Source organism: Eschrichtius robustus, chromosome 1 (genome assembly GCF_028021215.1).
Source record: "Eschrichtius robustus isolate mEscRob2 chromosome 1, mEscRob2.pri, whole genome shotgun sequence".
NCBI classification, from domain to species: Eukaryota; Metazoa; Chordata; class Mammalia; order Artiodactyla; family Eschrichtiidae; genus Eschrichtius; species Eschrichtius robustus.
Window position 1 is genome coordinate 129,258,883 of NC_090824.1, and position 10,929 is coordinate 129,269,811.

The window sequence follows — 10,929 nt, forward strand, 5'->3', positions numbered from 1 at the left end:
CATCTCGCTGTAGACCCAGCAGTCAGACTCACCCATGGCGAGGCCACCATTGTTGTCCAGTTCCCAGACAGATTCCCTCTGCTCAGGCTAGGGACGAAACAGAGAGACGTTTTACAGGCACAAGACGGGGGGAGGATCATGACCCTGAAGCCAAACACAAGCAGTAACAGCATTCTGAGATCACACCACCCCTACCTGTGGTCTGCGTCCCAGCCTGCAGTCCCACACCGTCTGTCCTCCCTCAGTCCCCACGGCCAGTGCCAAACACCGGAGAGGGCGTACAACACACCATAGGGTTCATATAATGGTGCTTTCTCCAACAGGGGCCTGGATTAATTACCTTAGTGGTCCTAGGCAGGGCCAAGCGGAGGACAGGTGAAGCCTGTAAGTCCCTTTCTAATCCCATTCCCCATGAAGCCGCAAACCCAAACCGCCGGGGACCTACCTGCCAGTCCCAGGCCGTTTTGTCCTGGGTTCCCCTAGGAACAGGTCTGGTGGCCAGGGTGAAAACAAGTTATTGTCCTGATCAGTACTGGTCCTTCGGTGGTCAACAGCTGAACTTGGATGGTGTTGACTCGTTGCTTCTGGGTTAACGTGCTGCAGGCACTGGGTCGACTGCTCCTGGTATGTTCAGTCGTAGCTCGGAGGGGCTGAGTTAGCGTCCTGGTCCGCATGTCAGGAGAGCGGGTTTCCAGTCTCGCTGGTTAAGTGGTCCATTCATCCCTCCGCTTAGCCCGGCAGCAGGGCCATTGTAGCGCAGGGGGAAATGCCAGTGTCTGTCATTCTTATCGGCCCATGCCTCAATTTCGTGGCCCATAAAGTGGGTTCCTTGGTGGCTATCGGGGTCCTTTCCCCATAGGGTCGCCCCGCCACCATCCACTCCTGGGCTGTCCACTGTATCCGTCCAGATGCTGTCCGTTGCAGGCCTGCTGGCCACTGCTGCCCACCTGCGCTGATTACCCCAGGCCAACCCATCAGTGTACGAAACCTCCCAAGGGATGGAGCCTGTGCCTTCTTCCACTGAAGGTGCTATCTCAGGAGGATCAGCTGTCTCCGTCAGGCCAGTGGGGTCCTCCATGGTGTAGGTCACCAGGCCTCAGATAGCGTGTAACTCTGCACTCAGTGGGCCAGTAGGTCAAGGGCTACGTTGACTTCAACAGACACGCCGCTTAGTTATGGTTTGGACTTGTGCATGCCCGGACTTGGGCTTCTGGAAGGTATCCTTTAGCCACTCAGCTATGGGATCTTGAGTACGTACAGTCACTGGGGTGCCTTCTGGGAGGTCTTTCACCTGTTGTGAAGCACTGTAGGTTGCACAGAGCTGTCGTTCCATCACACGGCATCGTTATTCCGCCCCCTTCCACGGGTGGGACCAGAAGCCCAAGGGCACTCTTGTGGTTACGCTGTTACCACAGGCCCCAACCAAACCCTTGCGGCTACCTGGCCACGTCCAACTCACAAGCCTGTCCCTGAGTTCATATCCCTAAAGCCCTGGATCTGTTTAACAGCCACCTTGGCTTGGGTGAAGGCATCTTCCTCCCCCGGGTCCTCTCCCACTGAGCTCCCTTCTTTACGGGCTTGAACAAGGGTCAAAACGTTTGGGCCAGATGCGGGGTGGAAGGCCTCCCATAGCCCAACAGCCCTAGCCAGGTCTCTCATTGTTTCGGGGTGAAGGCTCACAGGTGTGCTTGCATTTTGCCAGTAACTGCTGAGGGTACCACTTTTGGCTTACCTGACCAGATGACATCCGAGTAGTTGACAGGTCATCCAGGTCTTTGCCTTCTGTCTGCGTTCTCCAGCCATCCGTCTGCTGTCAAATGAGCTCCAAGCGTGGGGGCTGCTACTGTGAAACGGGAAACAGACCCTGAGGTTAACAGAATATCACCATTATGATGGGAGAGAGAGGCATCCCTCCTGATGGTCAGCTGCCTCCGCTCTGGGGGAGAAAAGAGCTCTTCACCTGTGCCTGGGGGACAGGGAGCTCGATGACCTCGTCCCAATCTTCTTCCTCTTCATCAGTGCTCTCTGTAGGGTCCCACGCCTTGGGGTTCCCGTTTGGACGGGCCCCAACCATCTGGACTCCCTGTCGGGGAAGCTGCCTTCCCTTCAGCCACGCGGCATGGCGGGTTAAGTGTCTGCTTCCCATCTCGTTCCCTCAGTCTGGCCATTAACGTTCCAGCAGTTTTGGTTTGGGCCAGCCTGGCATCCCAGCTGTAGGCCCCGAGCCTGAGCCTCGGGCAGTTGCTCAGTGCCTGTGGCCTTTCTCAGCCTCCAAAGCAGCAGCCAGCCCACAGTCACGGCTACCCCTTCCACCGTCTAGCTTCTTTTTCCCCACAGTAATGGCAGCGACAGCTCTGCGACACCCTCGGGGTGCTCTATGGATTCGCCCGTCTCTTGGCGGCCCCCATTCATCAAGGACAGACGCCACAGGGCCCCGCACACGAGTGGATGGCCACCCCCGGATGCCTCACAACAACTTTCCATGTCCCGTCCTTGTTCCCTGACATCTCGGTGCTCCCGGGAGTTTCCTTGGCTTCTCAGCTGGCTCGCCAATTGTTGGGCGGCACTCCCGCAGGCCTGCATGCCTTGTAGTGGCCCAGCCTTGAGACCAAAGGAACAGCCCAGAGACAGTGACAGAGACATCAGTGATTTGCTGGATAGGGGATCTTACACATTCGAAGCAACATCCTGGAGCAACACCCCGCCGTGGGCGGCAAACAGGACTCGGCAGCCGCCTTTGCTGCTCCTGCGGGGGAAGGAGGCTACCAGTTATGGGGGGGAATTGACTTCAGGTGGGCTCGTCAGTTACTAGGGTCTAGTTAAGCCCTACAATTACGAGGATTGGATGGTCATGGGAGTGAAGCAGGGCCTGGTCGAGCTGGGGATGTACAGAGAGCAAGAGAACAGCCATCTTGAGCGGCTTGACCATACGCTCCACCCCACACACCCTACATGACCCTTACAATCTTGGTCCGACCCTCTTCTGCCATATCCCGGGGGTCATGTATGCAGAGGCCGCTGCAACCGAATACCACAAATGCAACAGAGGCAACAGCTGCTAAGGAGTATCAAGGGTCCAAGAGGTGGGCAGACTTTGGAGCCAGGCGCTTATTGGGCCAACTTTCCACGGAAGTCCAGAGGAGGATGACCACCGCATCTCGCTGTAGACCCAGCAGTCAGACTCACCCATGGCGAGGCCACCATTGTTGTCCAGTTCCCAGACAGATTCCCTCTGCTCAGGCTAGGGACGAAACAGAGAGACGTTTTACAGGCACAAGACGGGGGGAGGATCATGACCCTGAAGCCAAACACAAGCAGTAACAGCATTCTGAGATCACACCACCCCTACCTGTGGTCTGCGTCCCAGCCTGCAGTCCCACACCGTCTGTCCTCCCTCAGTCCCCACGGCCAGTGCCAAACACCGGAGAGGGCGTACAACACACCATAGGGTTCATATAATGGTGCTTTCTCCAACAGGGGCCTGGATTAATTACCTTAGTGGTCCTAGGCAGGGCCAAGCGGAGGACAGGTGAAGCCTGTAAGTCCCTTTCTAATCCCATTCCCCATGAAGCCGCAAACCCAAACCGCCGGGGACCTACCTGCCAGTCCCAGGCCGTTTTGTCCTGGGTTCCCCTAGGAACAGGTCTGGTGGCCAGGGTGAAAACAAGTTATTGTCCTGATCAGTACTGGTCCTTCGGTGGTCAACAGCTGAACTTGGATGGTGTTGACTCGTTGCTTCTGGGTTAACGTGCTGCAGGCACTGGGTCGACTGCTCCTGGTATGTTCAGTCGTAGCTCGGAGGGGCTGAGTTAGCGTCCTGGTCCGCATGTCAGGAGAGCGGGTTTCCAGTCTCGCTGGTTAAGTGGTCCATTCATCCCTCCGCTTAGCCCGGCAGCAGGGCCATTGTAGCGCAGGGGGAAATGCCAGTGTCTGTCATTCTTATCGGCCCATGCCTCAATTTCGTGGCCCATAAAGTGGGTTCCTTGGTGGCTATCGGGGTCCTTTCCCCATAGGGTCGCCCCGCCACCATCCACTCCTGGGCTGTCCACTGTATCCGTCCAGATGCTGTCCGTTGCAGGCCTGCTGGCCACTGCTGCCCACCTGCGCTGATTACCCCAGGCCAACCCATCAGTGTACGAAACCTCCCAAGGGATGGAGCCTGTGCCTTCTTCCACTGAAGGTGCTATCTCAGGAGGATCAGCTGTCTCCGTCAGGCCAGTGGGGTCCTCCATGGTGTAGGTCACCAGGCCTCAGATAGCGTGTAACTCTGCACTCAGTGGGCCAGTAGGTCAAGGGCTACGTTGACTTCAACAGACACGCCGCTTAGTTATGGTTTGGACTTGTGCATGCCCGGACTTGGGCTTCTGGAAGGTATCCTTTAGCCACTCAGCTATGGGATCTTGAGTACGTACAGTCACTGGGGTGCCTTCTGGGAGGTCTTTCACCTGTTGTGAAGCACTGTAGGTTGCACAGAGCTGTCGTTCCATCACACGGCATCGTTATTCCGCCCCCTTCCACGGGTGGGACCAGAAGCCCAAGGGCACTCTTGTGGTTACGCTGTTACCACAGGCCCCAACCAAACCCTTGCGGCTACCTGGCCACGTCCAACTCACAAGCCTGTCCCTGAGTTCATATCCCTAAAGCCCTGGATCTGTTTAACAGCCACCTTGGCTTGGGTGAAGGCATCTTCCTCCCCCGGGTCCTCTCCCACTGAGCTCCCTTCTTTACGGGCTTGAACAAGGGTCAAAACGTTTGGGCCAGATGCGGGGTGGAAGGCCTCCCATAGCCCAACAGCCCTAGCCAGGTCTCTCATTGTTTCGGGGTGAAGGCTCACAGGTGTGCTTGCATTTTGCCAGTAACTGCTGAGGGTACCACTTTTGGCTTACCTGACCAGATGACACCCGAGTAGTTGACAGGTCATCCAGGTCTTTGCCTTCTGTCTGCGTTCTCCAGCCATCCGTCTGCTGTCAAATGAGCTCCAAGCGTGGGGGCTGCTACTGTGAAACGGGAAACAGACCCTGAGGTTAACAGAATATCACCATTATGATGGGAGAGAGAGGCATCCCTCCTGATGGTCAGCTGCCTCCGCTCTGGGGGAGAAAAGAGCTCTTCACCTGTGCCTGGGGGACAGGGAGCTCGATGACCTCGTCCCAATCTTCTTCCTCTTCATCAGTGCTCTCTGTAGGGTCCCACGCCTTGGGGTTCCCGTTTGGACGGGCCCCAACCATCTGGACTCCCTGTCGGGGAAGCTGCCTTCCCTTCAGCCACGCGGCATGGCGGGTTAAGTGTCTGCTTCCCATCTCGTTCCCTCAGTCTGGCCATTAACGTTCCAGCAGTTTTGGTTTGGGCCAGCCTGGCATCCCAGCTGTAGGCCCCGAGCCTGAGCCTCGGGCAGTTGCTCAGTGCCTGTGGCCTTTCTCAGCCTCCAAAGCAGCAGCCAGCCCACAGTCACGGCTACCCCTTCCACCGTCTAGCTTCTTTTTCCCCACAGTAATGGCAGCGACAGCTCTGCGACACCCTCGGGGTGCTCTATGGATTCGCCCGTCTCTTGGCGGCCCCCATTCATCAAGGACAGACGCCACAGGGCCCCGCACACGAGTGGATGGCCACCCCCGGATGCCTCACAACAACTTTCCATGTCCCGTCCTTGTTCCCTGACATCTCGGTGCTCCCGGGAGTTTCCTTGGCTTCTCAGCTGGCTCGCCAATTGTTGGGCGGCACTCCCGCAGGCCTGCATGCCTTGTAGTGGCCCAGCCTTGAGACCAAAGGAACAGCCCAGAGACAGTGACAGAGACATCAGTGATTTGCTGGATAGGGGATCTTACACATTCGAAGCAACATCCTGGAGCAACACCCCGCCGTGGGCGGCAAACAGGACTCGGCAGCCGCCTTTGCTGCTCCTGCGGGGGAAGGAGGCTACCAGTTATGGGGGGGAATTGACTTCAGGTGGGCTCGTCAGTTACTAGGGTCTAGTTAAGCCCTACAATTACGAGGATTGGATGGTCATGGGAGTGAAGCAGGGCCTGGTCGAGCTGGGGATGTACAGAGAGCAAGAGAACAGCCATCTTGAGCGGCTTGACCATACGCTCCACCCCACACACCCTACATGACCCTTACAATCTTGGTCCGACCCTCTTCTGCCATATCCCGGGGGTCATGTATGCAGAGGCCGCTGCAACCGAATACCACAAATGCAACAGAGGCAACAGCTGCTAAGGAGTATCAAGGGTCCAAGAGGTGGGCAGACTTTGGAGCCAGGCGCTTATTGGGCCAACTTTCCACGGAAGTCCAGAGGAGGATGACCACCGCATCTCGCTGTAGACCCAGCAGTCAGACTCACCCATGGCGAGGCCACCATTGTTGTCCAGTTCCCAGACAGATTCCCTCTGCTCAGGCTAGGGACGAAACAGAGAGACGTTTTACAGGCACAAGACGGGGGGAGGATCATGACCCTGAAGCCAAACACAAGCAGTAACAGCATTCTGAGATCACACCACCCCTACCTGTGGTCTGCGTCCCAGCCTGCAGTCCCACACCGTCTGTCCTCCCTCAGTCCCCACGGCCAGTGCCAAACACCGGAGAGGGCGTACAACACACCATAGGGTTCATATAATGGTGCTTTCTCCAACAGGGGCCTGGATTAATTACCTTAGTGGTCCTAGGCAGGGCCAAGCGGAGGACAGGTGAAGCCTGTAAGTCCCTTTCTAATCCCATTCCCCATGAAGCCGCAAACCCAAACCGCCGGGGACCTACCTGCCAGTCCCAGGCCGTTTTGTCCTGGGTTCCCCTAGGAACAGGTCTGGTGGCCAGGGTGAAAACAAGTTATTGTCCTGATCAGTACTGGTCCTTCGGTGGTCAACAGCTGAACTTGGATGGTGTTGACTCGTTGCTTCTGGGTTAACGTGCTGCAGGCACTGGGTCGACTGCTCCTGGTATGTTCAGTCGTAGCTCGGAGGGGCTGAGTTAGCGTCCTGGTCCGCATGTCAGGAGAGCGGGTTTCCAGTCTCGCTGGTTAAGTGGTCCATTCATCCCTCCGCTTAGCCCGGCAGCAGGGCCATTGTAGCGCAGGGGGAAATGCCAGTGTCTGTCATTCTTATCGGCCCATGCCTCAATTTCGTGGCCCATAAAGTGGGTTCCTTGGTGGCTATCGGGGTCCTTTCCCCATAGGGTCGCCCCGCCACCATCCACTCCTGGGCTGTCCACTGTATCCGTCCAGATGCTGTCCGTTGCAGGCCTGCTGGCCACTGCTGCCCACCTGCGCTGATTACCCCAGGCCAACCCATCAGTGTACGAAACCTCCCAAGGGATGGAGCCTGTGCCTTCTTCCACTGAAGGTGCTATCTCAGGAGGATCAGCTGTCTCCGTCAGGCCAGTGGGGTCCTCCATGGTGTAGGTCACCAGGCCTCAGATAGCGTGTAACTCTGCACTCAGTGGGCCAGTAGGTCAAGGGCTACGTTGACTTCAACAGACACGCCACTTAGTTATGGTTTGGACTTGTGCATGCCCGGACTTGGGCTTCTGGAAGGTATCCTTTAGCCACTCAGCTATGGGATCTTGAGTACGTACAGTCACTGGGGTGCCTTCTGGGAGGTCTTTCACCTGTTGTGAAGCACTGTAGGTTGCACAGAGCTGTCGTTCCATCACACGGCATCGTTATTCCGCCCCCTTCCACGGGTGGGACCAGAAGCCCAAGGGCACTCTTGTGGTTACGCTGTTACCACAGGCCCCAACCAAACCCTTGCGGCTACCTGGCCACGTCCAACTCACAAGCCTGTCCCTGAGTTCATATCCCTAAAGCCCTGGATCTGTTTAACAGCCACCTTGGCTTGGGTGAAGGCATCTTCCTCCCCCGGGTCCTCTCCCACTGAGCTCCCTTCTTTACGGGCTTGAACAAGGGTCAAAACGTTTGGGCCAGATGCGGGGTGGAAGGCCTCCCATAGCCCAACAGCCCTAGCCAGGTCTCTCATTGTTTCGGGGTGAAGGCTCACAGGTGTGCTTGCATTTTGCCAGTAACTGCTGAGGGTACCACTTTTGGCTTACCTGACCAGATGACACCCGAGTAGTTGACAGGTCATCCAGGTCTTTGCCTTCTGTCTGCGTTCTCCAGCCATCCGTCTGCTGTCAAATGAGCTCCAAGCGTGGGGGCTGCTACTGTGAAACGGGAAACAGACCCTGAGGTTAACAGAATATCACCATTATGATGGGAGAGAGAGGCATCCCTCCTGATGGTCAGCTGCCTCCGCTCTGGGGGAGAAAAGAGCTCTTCACCTGTGCCTGGGGGACAGGGAGCTCGATGACCTCGTCCCAATCTTCTTCCTCTTCATCAGTGCTCTCTGTAGGGTCCCACGCCTTGGGGTTCCCGTTTGGACGGGCCCCAACCATCTGGACTCCCTGTCGGGGAAGCTGCCTTCCCTTCAGCCACGCGGCATGGCGGGTTAAGTGTCTGCTTCCCATCTCGTTCCCTCAGTCTGGCCATTAACGTTCCAGCAGTTTTGGTTTGGGCCAGCCTGGCATCCCAGCTGTAGGCCCCGAGCCTGAGCCTCGGGCAGTTGCTCAGTGCCTGTGGCCTTTCTCAGCCTCCAAAGCAGCAGCCAGCCCACAGTCACGGCTACCCCTTCCACCGTCTAGCTTCTTTTTCCCCACAGTAATGGCAGCGACAGCTCTGCGACACCCTCGGGGTGCTCTATGGATTCGCCCGTCTCTTGGCGGCCCCCATTCATCAAGGACAGACGCCACAGGGCCCCGCACACGAGTGGATGGCCACCCCCGGATGCCTCACAACAACTTTCCATGTCCCGTCCTTGTTCCCTGACATCTCGGTGCTCCCGGGAGTTTCCTTGGCTTCTCAGCTGGCTCGCCAATTGTTGGGCGGCACTCCCGCAGGCCTGCATGCCTTGTAGTGGCCCAGCCTTGAGACCAAAGGAACAGCCCAGAGACAGTGACAGAGACATCAGTGATTTGCTGGATAGGGGATCTTACACATTCGAAGCAACATCCTGGAGCAACACCCCGCCGTGGGCGGCAAACAGGACTCGGCAGCCGCCTTTGCTGCTCCTGCGGGGGAAGGAGGCTACCAGTTATGGGGGGGAATTGACTTCAGGTGGGCTCGTCAGTTACTAGGGTCTAGTTAAGCCCTACAATTACGAGGATTGGATGGTCATGGGAGTGAAGCAGGGCCTGGTCGAGCTGGGGATGTACAGAGAGCAAGAGAACAGCCATCTTGAGCGGCTTGACCATACGCTCCACCCCACACACCCTACATGACCCTTACAATCTTGGTCCGACCCTCTTCTGCCATATCCCGGGGGTCATGTATGCAGAGGCCGCTGCAACCGAATACCACAAATGCAACAGAGGCAACAGCTGCTAAGGAGTATCAAGGGTCCAAGAGGTGGGCAGACTTTGGAGCCAGGCGCTTATTGGGCCAACTTTCCACGGAAGTCCAGAGGAGGATGACCACCGCATCTCGCTGTAGACCCAGCAGTCAGACTCACCCATGGCGAGGCCACCATTGTTGTCCAGTTCCCAGACAGATTCCCTCTGCTCAGGCTAGGGACGAAACAGAGAGACGTTTTACAGGCACAAGACGGGGGGAGGATCATGACCCTGAAGCCAAACACAAGCAGTAACAGCATTCTGAGATCACACCACCCCTACCTGTGGTCTGCGTCCCAGCCTGCAGTCCCACACCGTCTGTCCTCCCTCAGTCCCCACGGCCAGTGCCAAACACCGGAGAGGGCGTACAACACACCATAGGGTTCATATAATGGTGCTTTCTCCAACAGGGGCCTGGATTAATTACCTTAGTGGTCCTAGGCAGGGCCAAGCGGAGGACAGGTGAAGCCTGTAAGTCCCTTTCTAATCCCATTCCCCATGAAGCCGCAAACCCAAACCGCCGGGGACCTACCTGCCAGTCCCAGGCCGTTTTGTCCTGGGTTCCCCTAGGAACAGGTCTGGTGGCCAGGGTGAAAACAAGTTATTGTCCTGATCAGTACTGGTCCTTCGGTGGTCAACAGCTGAACTTGGATGGTGTTGACTCGTTGCTTCTGGGTTAACGTGCTGCAGGCACTGGGTCGACTGCTCCTGGTATGTTCAGTCGTAGCTCGGAGGGGCTGAGTTAGCGTCCTGGTCCGCATGTCAGGAGAGCGGGTTTCCAGTCTCGCTGGTTAAGTGGTCCATTCATCCCTCCGCTTAGCCCGGCAGCAGGGCCATTGTAGCGCAGGGGGAAATGCCAGTGTCTGTCATTCTTATCGGCCCATGCCTCAATTTCGTGGCCCATAAAGTGGGTTCCTTGGTGGCTATCGGGGTCCTTTCCCCATAGGGTCGCCCCGCCACCATCCACTCCTGGGCTGTCCACTGTATCCGTCCAGATGCTGTCCGTTGCAGGCCTGCTGGCCACTGCTGCCCACCTGCGCTGATTACCCCAGGCCAACCCATCAGTGTACGAAACCTCCCAAGGGATGGAGCCTGTGCCTTCTTCCACTGAAGGTGCTATCTCAGGAGGATCAGCTGTCTCCGTCAGGCCAGTGGGGTCCTCCATGGTGTAGGTCACCAGGCCTCAGATAGCGTGTAACTCTGCACTCAGTGGGCCAGTAGGTCAAGGGCTACGTTGACTTCAACAGACACGCCACTTAGTTATGGTTTGGACTTGTGCATGCCCGGACTTGGGCTTCTGGAAGGTATCCTTTAGCCACTCAGCTATGGGATCTTGAGTACGTACAGTCACTGGGGTGCCTTCTGGGAGGTCTTTCACCTGTTGTGAAGCACTGTAGGTTGCACAGAGCTGTCGTTCCATCACACGGCATCGTTATTCCGCCCCCTTCCACGGGTGGGACCAGAAGCCCAAGGGCACTCTTGTGGTTACGCTGTTACCACAGGCCCCAACCAAACCCTTGCGGCTACCTGGCCACGTCCAACTCACAAGCCTGT